The sequence below is a fragment of the Vicugna pacos genome, chromosome 24 (assembly GCF_048564905.1).
Source record: "Vicugna pacos chromosome 24, VicPac4, whole genome shotgun sequence".
In the NCBI taxonomy this organism is placed as follows: domain Eukaryota; kingdom Metazoa; phylum Chordata; class Mammalia; order Artiodactyla; family Camelidae; genus Vicugna; species Vicugna pacos.
The window spans coordinates 16,973,499-16,990,972 of record NC_133010.1 but is presented as its reverse complement, the minus strand read 5'-3'; the positions used below and the strand labels follow the sequence as shown (position 1 = coordinate 16,990,972).

At 46.4% G+C, this 17,474-nt stretch overlaps 1 protein-coding gene across 8 annotated transcripts in view; it reads right to left on the bottom strand.

Annotated features, from left to right (window-relative positions):
- KCTD1 (potassium channel tetramerization domain containing 1) overlaps positions 1 to 17,474 on the bottom strand; it is a 159,936-nt gene that overhangs the window by 23,779 nt on the left and 118,683 nt on the right. The window lies entirely within an intron of this gene.

The following is a 17,474-nucleotide window of genomic DNA, read 5'->3' as shown; positions in this document are numbered from 1 at the left end:
TGGCTAAACACAGAGCAGGCTGTAAGCCCCCCATGCTGCCCCTGGGGTGATGGGCAGAGGATGGTCACATCCAAGCCCCTGGAGGGCAACCGCTCTAATGCTAGTTACTATGTATTGAATAGTATTAACAAAGCGTGAGCTGCCTGTTTTATGGCCTTTACCTCATTTCATTCTTACAATGATCCTATGAGGTGGCCACATTATACCCATTTCACAAATGAGGATGTTGAAGCCCAGAATGGCCATCACCTGGCTTAGGCTCCAACCTAGGTCTCATCCTAAAGCCTCTGTTCTTCACCACTGAATATAATGCCTCTTCATTTGTAATTTCAAAAGACAAAGCCAAAAACAAACGAACAAGGAGACAACAAATAGACAATGCCCTTTGGGAAATGCACAGTTTTTATACAGTTCAGTAAGAGTCTGCTAATGTTGCACCTTCTCCCAAGAAAGCTTGATTATTATCAGCTTTGTAGGGAAGCTAATTTACTTAAGTTGGGATACAAAAAGTTGAGGCTTAGGGAAACTGAACTGAATCAAGCCAAACTGAACCCAAACACCCCAAGACCTCAGAGGCTATGTTCAAAGTGTTGGTACAACCGTGACATGATGGGGCAGAAGAAGGGAACGGAAAGTCAGGGTTCTTAGGACAATGAAAACTTCTTCTGGGGAGAGGAATACACATGAGGTTCTAACTCCATTTCCTCGCAGCTCTTATGCTCCATCGTGTGCTGTGCCCTACATTTCATCCTGCCAACCTGCGTGGGATTGTCACTTTACAGCTAAAGAAATTCAGCTTGGAGAGGTTTCCAACCCTTCAGAGCTCCCTACACCCAACAGTCCTCATGCTGCCTAGGGAACACCGTGTCATGCGACATGTACGTGCGGCACATAACACAACACCAGGCCCTACTTTACCAGAAGCAGGCGGGTTAATCCTTTCAACTCTCCGGAGGAGCCAGTGCACACACGGCAAATTACAGGGGAGGGAGGAGGCAGAAGAGCTCATGGTGGTGCCAGCGCTGCAGGACCAACTTGCTCAGGGAGGGTGGAGAAGACCCCGCCCAGGGGTGGGGTGGAGAACAAAGACAGACGGATAAAGATGGTGAGAAAGGGCAGGACTGGGGTTGTGGGAGCCTCTCACCCACTCAGCTGTCCTTGGCCAAGAAATGGCTTTTCTCTTCACCTCTGGGTTTCTAAGCTGTGGAAAATACAGTCTGAACTTGAGGAAAAGATTTCCTTTAGTTTCTGGCCCAGATTTATTTTGCTGGCTAAGAGATTCAGAGGCAACTTCCAAATGACCTCTTTAGCACAACTTCTGGGGGATATTTTTAAATTATGAAAGCGACACCTACTCATTGCTGAAAACTGGAAAAACACAGAGGACGAAGCAGCAAAATTCAGAAAAACAACTGGCCAGGAGTCCACCAATCAGTAGAACAGTACTTAAAAAAAAAATCTGATTTACAGAGTATTTTTCTATAGAATAATTTTATTTTCAGAAACGCTTGCGGCTTCATACTTTTTAATGTCTACGAACCCAAGTTAGTAGATTGCCAACCAGAGTTCTGTCCTAATAGCTGAAACCCAAGGTGGGTAGAGGGCTGGGTGAAGGTGTGTGTGTACCTGTGGATGTGCACTTGTGTGAGTATGTGGGTGTGTGTGTCTGTATTTGTGGGTCTGGGTAGACAAATGAGAGGTATGTGGGGAGCAGTCACTGCAGGTGGAATCCTGGACGTGGAAATAGCAGGGAAGGAAGGAGATACAGGTAGAAAAGCCAACATTGCGACCAATGAGTACCCTGCCCTCCTTTCTGCTGAGATGGGCGAAGATGGAAACACAGTGAGGGGAAGGGAAGAGAAATGCTAGGTTGATACCTGAAACTTTTTAAACTTGAGGGTTCTATATTGTATTTTCTCTAGTTTTGCATATATTTTTTAATGTCACAATACAAAATTTTTCTTAAAAGGAGGGGACGGGAAATGCTATGCTGGGCATTATTATAAAAAAAATCACCAGTCAACTTACTGTTTTAGAAACCTTAATTATAACAAATAGCATTTATAAGCAAATTATAACTTTTTAAAAAAAATCTAGGAATAGTTCTTTATAGTTTTCACCACTTGGGAAGTTTCATCTGTATTTCATGAACACAGATAAAAATAAATTCAGAGCTTGTTACAGAAATGGACAGAAGTAATTTAAGAAAATGGAGAAAATACCTTCTAAGTAAAAGCAAAGCAAACAAATTCCATCTACTTATGGGAAGTAATGCTTCCAGTACGTGCTCCCGGCGGCAGCATCATTTTCTATGATGCACAGAGCTGAAGAAAGTAGAGGGGAAAGGAAAGGAAAGTTTAAAACACAAGAAGAAGTATGAGAGCCCCGACAGTCCCGGAACTTGGCCTTGTGGGGCACTGACCACGGGAGCCCGGGGCCACAGCGGGGCTGCTAATCCTCCAGAAGCCTCTTGAGTCCTTCCCATCGCTCTGGCTAGAACAGTGTTTTGAATCAGGAGGGTTACATTGATGGCTGACTATAAGAAATATATTGTTATAATTAACCTGATTTCTTTAAAAAACCCAGAATTTATATAAGTAGGCTCCTTATTTCTATATTTATTGAACATCTACCTGGTGTTCCTGGTGCTCTGCTGGGCCTTTTAAACCTAGGCATGATATAGTCCTATTGGGTGGCATGGAAGGACAAAGGAGAGGGACCCAGCCAGCCTGGAGCAGGCAGGGAAGGCTTCCTGTAGGAGGCAATGCCTGTGCTGGGTCGTCAGGATCACCAGGTGTAAGCAGAATGGCACAGGGGCTTGGGAAAGAATTTTAGGCAAGAAACAGCATGATGGGTGAGGTGGGGACCTGGCACGAGAGGAGCATCTCTCCCCAGGCATCAGCCTGAGCAGAGCACATGAAGGCACAAGAGCTTGGGCGCAGTGCTTTCAGTAACGTCAGTGCTTTCAGGAGCCCCCCGACGACGTGCAGCTCTAAGACTCACAGACCTGGGCTGGAATCCTGGCTTTACCATCTTCAAGACCAAACCTGTTTGAGTTTTGGTCTCTTCATCTGAGGGATGGGATAACACCTTGTCCAAAGGATTCTTATGAGGAATAAATGGATGTCTTGTAAGAGCTACATTGACTGAACGTCCGCTACGTGACGGCACGGCACTGAGTCTCCACAACAACTCTCCTAGACGGACACCATCACCCCCATTTTACAGGTGAGGACACCGCACGGCTAATCAACGCCCAGCGCGGAGCCACAGCCTTACTGCCCCGTGGTCACTCTGCTCCTCGGGCAAGCGCTGTGCCCGCCTGGCCCAGGCTCAGTAAATGCTGCCAGAGTTTCATCCTTCAGAGAGTATGTGCTGCACCAAAACAGAATTCGATTGTATGTAAAGTCCTGTTGTGCAGCTTGAACTGGAAGAAAACTTTTAAGATCACCTGGTCCTGCTCTTTGGTTTGAGCAAGTGTCTGTTTAAAAATGATTTCCAGGGCAAACGGCTATTTTTTAAGATCAGTCCTGGATCAGATCGTCATAATGTCCCACGGGAGCCCACGTTGGTATTTTCGGTTCCAACGGTTTCTGTTTAGGTTTCTCTTGCTTTCTCTTCAGGCAGGCAAGCACGCACATGCGCACACCCCCGCCGCCCACTCCATCCTCCTCCCAGCAGGCTGTTCTGTATTTGATGTGTTCCTTTTTTCTCTTGATTTAAAACTCTAGCATGTTTCCCATTTTACAATAATAATTACTATTCAGAGAAGCAGCATTACAATAGCTAATTTTTTGTGTGTGTGTGAGGCACTCTGCTAAAAACTATGGATTATCTGATGTAACCCTCACAACACCTCAGAGGTACTGACAGGTGCTGTTTTGATGGCGGTGATGGTGACACTGAGGCGCAGAGCAATCGGGTAACCTGCTGAGGGCTGCTGGGCTATGTATGCAGTCTCTCGTCCCGGAAGAGTGGGGGCCGGCCCAGCCTCATCTCTGTCCCCCACTCTCCGGGTCCGCGGTCCCAGAACTCCTGCCATCCTTTCTTTCTCACACAGCCCCCCTCCAGCCTTCCTGTTTCTAGTTTCTTGTTACATAAACGAATTCTTTCACATGTGTTTCCACTGAATTTAACCTATTTGTGAGTGGCTGCTCTTATTCCTGGAATTCTGGGTACTGGCATCCCCGAGTCTTGAAGGAGTGCCTTCTGAGATGATGAGACAGTCCTGACTCCGCCGTCTCTGCCACCAGTCTCTCTAGGAAATGGAACGGACTCAGCCCATCACCCCGAGAGTGTGCTGTCCCAGTGGCCCCACTCCCTCCGCCACACTTTGAGACGATCAGTAACAACAGGGTGTGGAGTGGAGCCTGTCCCCATTGCCTCGGGTGTTTCGCTGTTCCAGACTGTTGGAACTGGCTTACAGGACGTCACAGGAGTCCCTCCAAATTAAAAGCATCCTATTAATTATATGACACAATAAGAGGACCGTGGCGAAGCCAGCTGTTTCTATTTTCAATTTAACAGCTTTTTGCTACTTGTAACGGGGCCAGCAAAACAGCAGTTTACAATGAAGTATTTAAATATTTTGCTTAGTACCTAAAAGTGAAAATCCAGAGTCTTGACACAGTGCTTAATAAAAAAAGAATAAGAAAAGGTGATTTATCTAAAGATTCATTAAATGCTTTTTGAAAATGTACCAGAAGACATAGGGAATACGTATAAGTAAATTATACTGACTCCTTTGTACCCCTTTCCTACTTGCTGTCTCTCACACACAGACACACGCGCGCACGCACACAGTCATTACTGACACCACTCAAGGGTCTTACTACAGCAACAGGGTATCATGTGAATACTCAGGAGTATGGAAAGGTGGTTGGATGAATGAAAGTGAATTATTCTGTCATTGTATGACTTCAGAGTGACTAGGAAGCTTCTTAAAAACACGTTCAGGTGACAATGAATATATATATGTTCATGTGTAACTGAAAAATTGTGCTCTGCACTGGAATTTGACACAGCATTGTAAAATGACTAGAACTCAACATAAAAATGTAAAAACAAACAAACGAAAAACACTTTCAGAGACTAGGCTTCGAGAAGACAGAGCCAAAAGGAGGAAATCGCGCTCCGGGGCTGTGAGTTTCCTCCTTAGAAGAAGGAAAGAAAGCCGCTAATTGGACAAAAGTCCTATTTACGTGGCCTCAGACGTTATCTAAACATTTTAAAGAATACAGAAAATGTCCGCACCACCCTTTTGTTGAAAACAATGTCTAACTGCCTCTTCAAATCATGGTGGATGATGAGCCTGGCTGGCTCTGTTCTCTGAGAAGCTTTAAGATTTCAAATTTATGTCGCAAGATTATTTACACAGTCACCAAATCAAAGTGACATGTGAAGAATACGAAGTTTCTATCAGCTCATGATTCAAAGACAACATCGCTGGGTGTGTGTGGTTGGGCAATGAGGAGGGTGGCCGCTGACAGCGCCTGCCTTTGGCTGTGGCGTGGTTGCCGATGTGCTGTCATAGGTGCGTGTCTTGTGGAACCTTCCACGCCCTTCTGGGGCTCAGGCTTGGTTTATCACAGTTTAAGAATTTGCCCGAAGGCGCCAAGCTAGTTCATAGACTCGCCGGGCAGTTGGTGTGTCCCCGTCCCTTCCAACAAAAATCAGACCCAAGCCCTGTGCTGCAAAACATTTAAAGGAACAAAGGTATCCCAGCTGAAGACAAGAACTTCTCATGCTCCCTCTTCCTTTTCACGATAGACACAGAACAGGACAGACCGCAGGAGCCATCTGATACACTGCTTCCCACACTGCTTATTCCCAGACCTTCTAGTTTGCAAGCCCTGAGTGAACAATGCACTAAAGCCAAAGCTTATTTTACAAATAACTACTTTCTCAAAGTTCTAAAATCTACTTGAAGGATTACAGATAGATCCTTCAAGAGCCTGGGAGGATGTGTCCTTGGAGATACAAACTGTATCGACACTGTTGGGTTTTCCTAATCATCACAGACGTCTGCCAGAGTGGAGACCAGAGCTTCGTTCACACTGAACGTGGTTCCCCACGTGTGCTGGCTTGTTTCAACCTTTATTCCAGCCCATTTTAATGTGTCCAACAATTTCCTCTGAATTCCACCCCTGGTGCCATCTGGTTCCTTCTGCAGCACATCAACAAAACGGCGATGCCTTGATGAAGTCCCTTCCTTAGGGTCCCTAAGATTATGGGTCAGCAAGACACACTTAAAAGACACTCCTTTTTTTTCCTTTGATATTGACTATTTTGCACCACTTTGAGACGAGGTGCGTTTTCATTTTTTAGGTAAGCTCTGAAGACCTTCGGGCCTTCTGAGCTTTTTTTTTTAAATCAACTTTTGAAGGGGTGGCAGGGGCCTGGCCAAGCCCTAATGAGGCTGGGTTGGAGTTCTGGAACACGTTCTGCTCAAATCAAGGGAACAGGTTTGGGCGAGTCCAAATTCAGCCCTCGGTTATGAAGCCCTCTAAGCCTGGCGAGGTCTGCGGCTGCTTGAAGGTGGTGGTTAGCTTCTATGCACAGTTGTAATTTATCTTCCGAATACGGGGAACACAATAAGAAAAGCTGCACCAGAGTCAAAATACTCATTACCACTAAAAAAGATAAACAGCCAGGTCATTACTAAGCAAACCAACACACGGCTTTTACGTGGCAGCAGGCAGCCATTATCCCAGTGACAGAGGCATTTCTACTGACACTGCACCTTGATTAGATTCAGACGGTCCAGCAAATAGCTGTGATCATTGTGGGACTGGAAAAGAGTTTTTAAACGTTTTATTTGTTTATTTACTTATTTCCGCAAATGGGATTGCCACCGAAATGGAGCTTCGGGGTCGTCTGCCTTTGGAATATGACTACATGAAATGCATACGCCTCGTAAGAGCACATCTGACTTCTCATCACGCACCACCTCTCACATGCCCGCATCCTCCCACCTGGGACCACCCCGGCACCTGCAGCAGCCCACACAGCATGCATTATGCACCCACTTCAGCCTGCTGCTGGGGGGCGAACAGTTGCTACTTTCTATCCCAGGTACCTTGAGAATAATCATTCAGAAGCAGGAGAGTGATAATTCATCCATTTGAGGCTATACATCCCGCATATTTCCAATGAAGAGCAATGACATTTTAATGAGTTATTTATATATTAACAGTAGAACGAGCTGCCGGACATGCAAACGCGGTGACATGGACTCTTCTATGACCACAGCCTAGGTTTCAGCAGAGGGCATCTGTGTGTGCAGTGGACCCACAAGGGACCCTTCAGTGTCACTTTCTGAGTTTTTTTTTTTATTTTTAAGTCCTCAGAGTTTACATGCAAATTATAACATCATGTGTTTTGGTTCTGAATAGATGCTTCCCTTTGGAAGTTAAGGGGGTAAAGTTTTATTTTCTGCATTGGCTTAATAAAAAGGACTCCCCTAACTTTAGAATAACTTGTGCATTATTTCACTCCAGCCAAGAATACACACAGCACAGACACACCACTGTGTCCCGACCCCGGAGTGCTTCCTCTGATGCAAAGAGAAGCATGTCTCTGAAGGAGATCTAGGAAGATGGTCTCAAGAGCTACGAGGTAGACACAAGGTTAACACTGGGGCGTGTAATATTCCTGCCCACAAAGCTCCCAACGTGGCCAACATGCAGTTTATCTTTTGGAAATGCACCTGAAATTAATATTGGTTCTCATTTGCTGTAAAGAAGTTCTCAAACGAAGCCCTCAATCAGCATCGGAGTTATGTGACCAGCAGGAACTCCAGGGTGTGAGGAACAAGTCAGAGGAGATTTGTGAGCTGGGTTGTATAAAATAACGTTGTCAATTTTTAGCCCTTTTACTGGAATTGTTCTCAAAAACACAGTCAAGAGGAGCTTATTTTTCACATATTAATCTTGTACGAGATTACAGGAATCTTCTTGAAATACCTACAAATTAACTTGCCAAACAAGTGACTAGAATATATAGCTTACTATGATAAAAGTACTTCTTGTATGATAACACAGAGCAAAGCGACCTTGGCACGGCTCGATGACCCCGCTCATCACGAGGGACCAGAACGAGCAGAGTCAGGACAACGGTCCCTGTGCTGAGTCTCGGCCAGAATCAACAGGAAAAGCTTCGCTTTGACAGCGTGTCTGCGGCCATGCCCCCGCCGTCGCTGCTGCGCTGCACGGTGATGCCTTCCCGTTTTACTCCCCTCTCTGCAGGTCCAGGGCCCAGACTCTGAGATGCAGGCGGGTCACCTGGATCTCTGCTCATTTCCCTCACCTCCTGAGATACAGAGGGTGGGCGGGGCCCAGGAATCTGCATTTTTCAAGCCTCTCCGATGCTTTGACCCTGATCCGAGGGGATCAGGGAGCAGGTTATCAGCTGGAGGAAAACATTCTAAAGGCAGGTGTCACCCTTCTGTTAATCTGGTTCATGGGTGTCTGGGTTGTAACTAGATGGATCTGTTCCCTTCTCCTTACTTTTTCCCCTGCAGGGACACTAGACTAGAAAACCCCTTTCTTCTCTTCCTTGACGAAAAAAGGACGTTACTCTTTGCCACTCACACTGGACTAGGCCTGCTGAGACCTAACGTCACCCCAGCAGCTGATGATTCCAAGCATTCGGCCCTCAGGGCGCAGCAGCCCCGTGGTGGCTGAGCGGCTCCAGGTCATAGCAAAACTCCTTCAACATCCAACAAATATTGATCAAGCACTGCCAGGCACAGTTCCAGGCACTGAAGGCTACTGGTGGGCCCATTATTGGTTTAAAAACCTAGGGCATGGGCTTAAAGGGCAAGTTTTAGAAATAAAATGTTTAAAATCTTTAAAACAATTTTTCTGACTGGTGCACGCACGTGTGTTTCGTGCACTGGCGCGAACCTGGGAGAGTTCTGCGGCACTGCAGGGCGCGCTCGCGTCTCCTGTTCCATCAGCAGCAGGAAGGGAGGAGCCCGGCACAGAGGTGGTGACTAAGACATCCGTGGGCCCAGACACCCCTGACCTGACGAGCTGCCCTGCCTGGCCTGACGCTGGCCAGGGCCCCGGCGTGCTGGAGCCAAAGCTGGGCACTGGATGCTTTGCACTGACAGATGATTTTCTCTTCACAGGCACGAGCAAGCAGCCATTGGCAGGTGACAAGGTTGCTGGTCCAAGGCCAGCTTAGTCCCTTGCTGCGGGAAGACTGCATGCATTGGACGTGGGGGCCCCCAAAAAAGAACTTCCTCAAACGTACAGGCAAATACAAAGAGCCATTTAGCACACTGCCCAGTCGAAGGTGGCGCTTTTCAGACTTTCTGAAGTCATGACACACACAGGAATTAACAGCACCGCATTTGTACGACACTGGGCACAACCGAAGGCTGCTCACGGCAGGAGGAGACCAGCCAGGGAGCACTAGCACGTCGGGGACTGCAGGGGTCCCCGCGCGCAGCGCGACCCCAGCTCTCGATAGGAAGACGAGGTTAGGGCCACCTGGAGGGCAGAATAGCTCGAGATACTCTAGAGACCTGCCCTCTTGGCTAAAGCCCACCTTCAGAACAGAGTTCAGGAAGGAGGAGGGTGGACTACAAGGCTAAACGTGGGGAACATGACAAACCCCGCGGCCAGGCCCTGCTCCAGGCCAGCGACATCGGAATTTTTGCGGGCAGGGCCAAAGTTTTTTGGGTTTTGTTGTTTTGTTTTTTGTTTTGCTTTTCTTGAGTCCCAGTTGATTCTGACATGCCTCCAGGACTGAGAAGCACGTCTATAAAAGAATAAAAACCAAGGTCCTGGAGTCAAGTGGGAGCTGGAGTCCTGGCTGTTCCCCGTCTGCCAAATAAGAAGCCGATCCTCTCAGAGCTGCAGGTGCCCACGTGGGAACCAGCTAACTCACAGCCCCTCCTGTGAAGCACAGAGGCGAGGAAGCCAGCCCACCCTTAAACCCAACTTTCTATTTTGAATGGCTTTACTCAATTGATGGCTTTCATTCATTATTTTGAGGATCTGGCCTCTGTGTACAATATTTTACCCAGTGACTAACTCATATATTAAGCAACCTTCGGAATGTCCACTCTGCAGCAAGCCCGACAGCAGGTACCGGGAAACAAGGAGGGAAACTAAGAAGAAAGAGCTTTCCGGGGAGGGGCTTTCTGTTTAAGCTGAGGCTGAGTTCTGGGCAAGGGAGAACTCACTAAAGGTCAGGACAGTGACCCCCAGTCCTGTCCCAAGTTGTTTCGCACTAACTACCAGTGTTACTCGCCACTGTCACTGCCCTGCCATCAAAGGTACCGCATGGGTGACAAGGTGGCCACACCTTCTCACCTTCTCCCTGGTCTGAGGAACGCACTGAGGGATACGCCGGCCTCATCAGTATTTGCCTTTAAGGGGCTTCTCCCCACATGTCCTTGAATATCTGTTAACTCTCTACTTTGGTCAACACCAAATGTAACTTCAATCATCACCAAATGCAAAAGTAAGGAACGTGTACCAGAAACAGTAGGATGGTTAATATCACCAGCGAGGTGATCTTGAGATGACGGTCTGGCCTGGAGCTGCCCCACACCCATGGCCCAGGCAGCACACCTCACCACGTATCTCCCTCCTGCTGAGATGCAGGGTGAACATACGTATTTGCCACACATCAGATGACAGGAGGTGAGTGCCAGACCTCGGCAGAGGCAGCTGACCATAGACTGGGGGTGATGTGTGCTCCTGAAGTGACAATAATCTGCTTCTAAATCTACACCAACACACAAACTACATTTTGTCTCAAAAATGTAGATGAACAAATACAGATGTTTCCTGAAGAAATGAAACACAGAATAAAATTATCTTTATATTTAACCCAGGAAGCAAACTGCATCCCAAGGCTGGCCTGTTTATCCTGTGTGTTAGTTTTCTTCCTACTTGACTTACTAGCAACTCAAATACTGTTGATTGATTGTTTACTTGTTTACTGTCTGTGCTCCCTCCCCACCCCCACGTGAACTACGAGAGCAAGGACTGTCGTCATCGGCCGGTATGTGCCCTGGTGGCCGGGGAGCACAGAACAGATCCGCTGAACGAACTAAAGAACGTGACAGCGGAAGTGAGAGACACCGTAGTATGGCTGTGTCTTTCTTTGACTCAGGCTCAGAGGTAAGACTTCATGAGTTAGGTTACTTTAAAAGCCAGGCCTATCCTGTTCCCCAGCGGCGAAGGAAGTCTGCTGGATCTGCCAGCGGTGTGCTGTGCGTTACTGAAGCTGGCTTTTCAGCACTAAACAGAAAACCCAGTTTCATCGTTTTGGGGAAAAAAAAAAAAAAGAAGTCTTTCGGAGCTGGTGTCATTTACTGTTTGCCTGTATAACTGAGAAGCAGTTTCGGAAAAGCAATATTGTAAGATGAAAAGAAGAGACAGAAGAGGAGAAATGGCCCCTATTTTCCTGGAGAAACTTTCTATTTTTCATTTGCCAGGTGATGCTGTCCCTCCTTTTACCTTCCTCCTTAACTGATTTTCTTTTTCTTCCTTTTTTTTTTTTTTTTTGAGATCAATCTACTTTACCAATCAGAACTGCTCAGCCTTAGACCGCCCTCACTCTGTCCATTTCCACAGGCATCTTCCCAGCACTGAGGACACATTCTCCCTTTCCATTTGTGCTCAGACCGTACGCCCCAGGGTGACTCCCACTCACCTAAACTCCAGGAACCTATTCTGTGATTTTTTTTAAAAACTTGAGATAAACATAAAATTATAAACCATGCAGATCTAAAGAGTGGGTTATAATAAAAAATGCTGTATTCAGTGCCCTGGAATGGTTCTGAATGAAAGTTTAGGGGACTACTTGGTAAACAAGATGTATTCATTTGGGGGCATGTTTGTTGAGGTCCTGAAATGTGGGCCTGCATGATGACACCATGGGACCTGCCGAGTCTAGGGACTGTGACTCTATGAAGTCAGAGCACAGAGCCCCCAGCCCCAACAGAGGATTCCAGAAAACTCTGAGGCGGGTTCACAGCAGTCATATGGAAATCCAAACATGAGAACTCAGTTGTCCTGAGAGTGCGCGCGCCAAGCCCTTCATGTCGCAGCACCCGACCTTGCCTCCGTCCTGGAGTGGCTGGCACGTGGAGGAGGAGCATGCCACGCCGGCTCTCCGCTGGCGAGGCAGCCGGCCTGGCATTGCCATCCTAACGCTCCAGCTACACTCACCCCTTGGGTGGCCATGGGTGTCGACTGCGGGGCTCAAAGCCGAGTCTCTTAGGTTTTGCAATTACCTACGTATGCCAGTGTGCTTAGTAACTCTGCTGCTATTTAGAAGAGACTAATTTAGCATAATCTCCTCATGTGGGAGTTGACTCATGTACTGGGTTTAAAATATACCAGAGCTCTGTCAAGCAGGCAGATCGGGTGGCTCAGGGGATTGTAACAGGAGATCTTGTCTTTCCCCTCAAGGTTGCATATCTCCTTCAGCTAAGATCCCTGCCTCATTGCTACCCAGTAAGGTTGGCTAATTACCAATATCAGCTTGCTTCCTGGTATTGAAAAGTCCACATGTGAATAACCATCAATAGAGCTGCTATTAGTGGAGGAGGGTATAGCCCAGTGGTTAGAGTGCATGCTTACCATGTGCAAGGTCCTGGGTTCAATCCCCAGTACCTCCATTAAAATAAGTAAATAAATAAACCTAATTACCTCCACCCCCTCCAAAGGTGAAACAAACAAACAGAGCTGCTGTTAATATTGTTTCTGTTTGAGATGACAGTAAAGGAGGAAATAGACCTAACTTTGAACTCAGACTTCTTCTTTTAAAGCACAGAATATTTCTTTAGTATCACACACACACACACACACACACACACACACACACACAAGGCTAAGAGGATATTGCAGAAAGTCAAAGGTAGATTTTAAAGAGGCCATGTCATGTGGCACCAATCTTAATTACTCATGACAAATTAGACACCCAGATTTTGTTACCAATGATGTTAATGGGTACCGTGGATTTCTGAGTCAGACACAATTGGATCTGTCCTTAAAATTTGTGAGACCCAGGGCAAGAGTACAAATGAGCCCTCCTCTTGTATGTCAATATATTTATGACTTACACACCAAGCTAACACACTGTGAAATACAATACGTTCTATCTTCTTTGTGTATCTTCTATTTAAAACATTTTCATGCTGGAGGTATATTTTTCTTGACTCTTTTTTTTGGTTTTGCTTAGGGGACGTAAGATGACTACAGATCTGAACTGGGTGTTTTTTCTTGGTGATCACAATTCAAAATAGCAACCGGCACTGGAGACTTGGAGGCTCCTCGGAGAGGGAGCAGCGTCCATCACTGAGGTGCTGTGAACCAGCCTCTGTCTCATAAACTCCTCTGAGGACCAGCTGTGCATCCTACACAAAACACTGGTAAAGGCAGACCCCACCACAGACGTGTGCCTACTTGAAACCTAAAACCCCTTTTTTTCCCCCTTCGGTTTTAGGGACCAGTGAGGACCTGGAGGGAGCATGGGTGTGGGCCAGGGGCTGGGGAGAGAGACTTAACGTCCAGTCCCTTTAGCTAAAAACCACCTGATAATGAAAGTGAATAACAATGTGAGTGATTAACTTTGTTGTAAAATTTAAAAGTCAACTTGCTTAATGAATCTTTCCTCAGGCTTTACAAGCCCCCTAAAAAAGCACCATGTGTGTGCACACACAGTGGTACCAGGTAACCTTGCTAATTAAAGAAACGAAGATCAAAATGTATTTTCTCTGGTGGAATGGCCATTATGACATAGCCTGAAACAGTCATTGAGTAAGAGGTCTATATTCAGTTTGAGGGACCCTACATCTTGGTGTTGCTTGAAGCCAGATGGTGAAAACCAGGATCTCTTAGGAAGAACCACAGAGATTCCTGTTTTACTGGTCTGGGGCAGAGCCTCCGTGGCCTTTTACTGCTTCCCGGGTGCTTTAATGTTCAGCTGTGTGGTCCAGTGCACCACTTTCTGGGGAGGACGCTCTAGAGCTAGTCTTTAGCCCAGAGGGCAGTGAGCAGAGATAGAATGAAAAATCACCTACAGTCTTTCAAGATGGAGGAAAGGCCTTTGGCAAGACCTTTGAAATTGTAGAAGGACATTACATCTTTTAAGGCCACTTGTTACAAACACCTTTGGTACTTTTACACTGCAAGTCTCCCCTTGGAATCCAAGAAAAGCAAACGGAGGAAAAAGCCCCCTTCCCCTCCGGGCTACACCAAGGGAAAGGTGGCTGAGAGAGGAACCAGGGTGCTCTAAGGGGAGACGGGGCAGGGAATGGTCCCTTGGGGTGAGATGGGTTCAAAACACCCCAGAATCCAAAGAACTCGACTTGGAATTATTTGTAATTCTATGGTCACAGACAACCCAATGTCCTACAAGTTATCTCCAAAGGGTTGGTGATATACAAGATACCTGCCCTGAAGGTGGAGGGAGCACCTGGCACCGATGGGGACAGCATGAAGAACTACTTCTCCCCTGCATCTCTGACTGCTAAAAGTTGTGGACGGGTCCCCTTAAACTGACTTGCTTTGAAATGAACATTTAATTACTTACTAACCACCCTCCACCCGGCCCCCCAAAACCCAAGACGAAGCAAAGCAACAGACAGTGGTCAATTCAACATCTACGCCATTGCTATCAGACCAGTGTCGTCTGCTTTAGGGGTAAGCAACGGAAACAGACGTAGCTTGTAGGGCTTGTTTCAAAGAGTCTGGACACGTGCTTAGAAATACCTCCTAACAATAAAGATGATCTTGAAGTGGCTCCGCAGGTCTGCGACAGGTGGGAGCATTTAAGATAAAGGGCCAAGGACCAGAAGGTGCAGGCAAGGAGTTCCCGGGGCCTTTAGGAACTCAGGCAAGTATCCAGAAGTGAAGCTGTTTCCGTGGTCTAGGAAATGAAGGAATGGGATATATTTGGAATTTGGAAGGCAGTTTGAAAAGAAACAATTGCTGGATTTGGCAGAAGATTAAGTAAAAGGCAATACTATGTGTTGGGCACAGGGCCTTGGCGTGCTTTCCGTAATCACATTTAATCCTCCCAATAACCTCGGAGAAAGACGTGTTTGTATCTATTTTACAAGACAGAAGACAGACGCTTAGAAATCGGCCCTATCCATGGCCAACTGTTGAGTGGGAGTGCCAGCATTCAAACCTGGGGCGAACGAACCACGGATTATTTTTGATGTTGCTCCTGTGAAACTGTGGTCCACTGGTGACAAAGAAGCATAAGGAAAGATCACCAAAAAAAAAAAAAAAAGAGGAACAACTTTATCTTTTCTAATTCAGTTGGTGAAAGAGAAATTCAATTTATGATGCATGTAAATATCAGGTTTGGGGAGGGGCAAGGATTAAAAAAAAATCTGTGTATATACAGTTCAGTGCTGTCCAACAGCAAAAAAAGCGAGACACATCTGTGATTTTGCGTTTTCTGGTAACCACGTTGAAAAAGGTAAAAAGAAGCAGGTGAAATTAATTTTCGTTTTTCTTATTTAACTCAATATATTATCATTTATCATTTATTTAACTCAGGATATTATCATTTATATAACTCAATATATTATCATATCATCACTCCAACACGAAATCGATATGAAAAATTTTTGAGATATTTCCTGTTCTGGGGGTACTGAGTCTTTAAAATCCAGTGTGTATTTTACACTTGGAGGACATTTCAGTTTGGACCAGCCACATGTCGGTCAAGTGCTCAAAGCTGCATGTGGCTAGTGGTTCCCATACGAGACGGTACAGACACCAGGAGTCCTGATTCAATGCTGAGACGCCAGGAACGTGATGCAGGTCTTGTGGGTGGATAGCGAGGAACAAAAGGGGGCCTTTTGGGGGGAGGGTATAGCTCAGTGGTACAGTGCATGCCTAACACGCATAAGGTCCTGGGTTCAATCCTCAGTACCCCCATCAAAGATAAAAAAAACCTAATTACCTCCCCCCTCAAAAAAATTTTAAAAAGGGGAGCCTCTTAGAACAACCCATGTTAAGTTGGCACGAGGAAGGTTCTCCAAATGAGATGCTCTCAGAAATCTCTAAGGTGATTAAACTGATTGAAGTGGCGAATTATTTGAGAAGAACTGAATAAGCCAACCCACTCACCGTCTGTCTGTACCAATGCCAACACGCCCAGTGACACCAGCGAGCGTCACAAAGGCCCAAACCCTGTGGGCCCGAGTCAGTGGGGAGAGACCCACCCAGCTGCGATAAGCACTAGACGAAACCAACCCTTTACGCCTCATGCAAATCGTGTCATGAGCAAATAGTGTAATGATCGCCTGCCCCCCCGTATCACGGTATAAATATCAGGATGGAAGCAAAAGGCCACCAGACGTGACCGGTGAACTCTGCTACGGTTGGAACCTGCTTTTTGATTCTTACGTTTGCTTTGTGACTTGCCCCCAGAATTAAGTGTTTGTCTAAAGAGGCACAGTGATTCTCTATTGTCGATGTTGGTATTAGCAGGTTAGAAGGAATGCAAATAGACATTTTGTTTTTAAAAAAAGAACCCACTTACATAATGAGATTCTTAGAAATAAAGCCATCACGTAACCACTATGTAGTCTCCAGTAACAACGCACTTAGGGAGGGTGGAGACTCAGTGTTACTGATAACTGATGATACGATCATTTCATTTAAAAAGGTACAGGTTTTCTTGGATAATTGAATTTATAGACATCTATTTTTTTAAAAATCATTTCATGTCAACTGCAGAAATTAAATCTAGAAATCGAGAGGGAAAACATTTCATCTTTCTTCTCAACCGTCACATTCTTTCCTACCAGGTAGGGGAGTGAGAGGAACAGAACAAAACAGAAATGCAGCCTTTGCGGAGCTGTAACAGGACAGTGATTTTTACGTCGGCGCTCTCTACTTAGGCTGTAACTTCCCTGATACCCGTCACATCGTAAGACGTTCTCAAAAGTGCGATCCGTGCTTTTCTGAAGCCCAGGCGCTGTGTTTCCATTTCATCTGAGCAGAAACAAGCAGAGAAACACCCTTCCTCCTGACGTCAGCCCTCGCAAGTCCACGCCTCCTCCTCTGCCCACCAGCCAAGCGGCTGAGGACCAGTCCCCTGACAGGAGCTGCCACAGCCCCCACATCCAGGCAGAACCAGGAGGGACGCAAAGGAAATTGTTTCCTGGGAGCTCTTGTCGGAATGGGTGGGCGGGGCGTGGAGGGGCGCTCTCTAAGCCTAGGGTGCACTGCCTGCCTGTAAACCACTCTCCCCTTCAGACGCTTTTTGCATTTACTTATCTGCCTTGAGCTCTCATAAGCTCCACTGCCCTTTATTATTTTTCTCAAACAAGACTCTTGGCTTCCTGGACTTTTGCCTACTATTCTAAATATGCTGCCCCACTGATAAGAGTCTCTCTTATTATGATTCTTTTTCCCTCCAGTTTACAAGTTGGTGGGCCCAGGGATCCCCTATAACATTCTAAGAATCGATAAGAAAGGGTG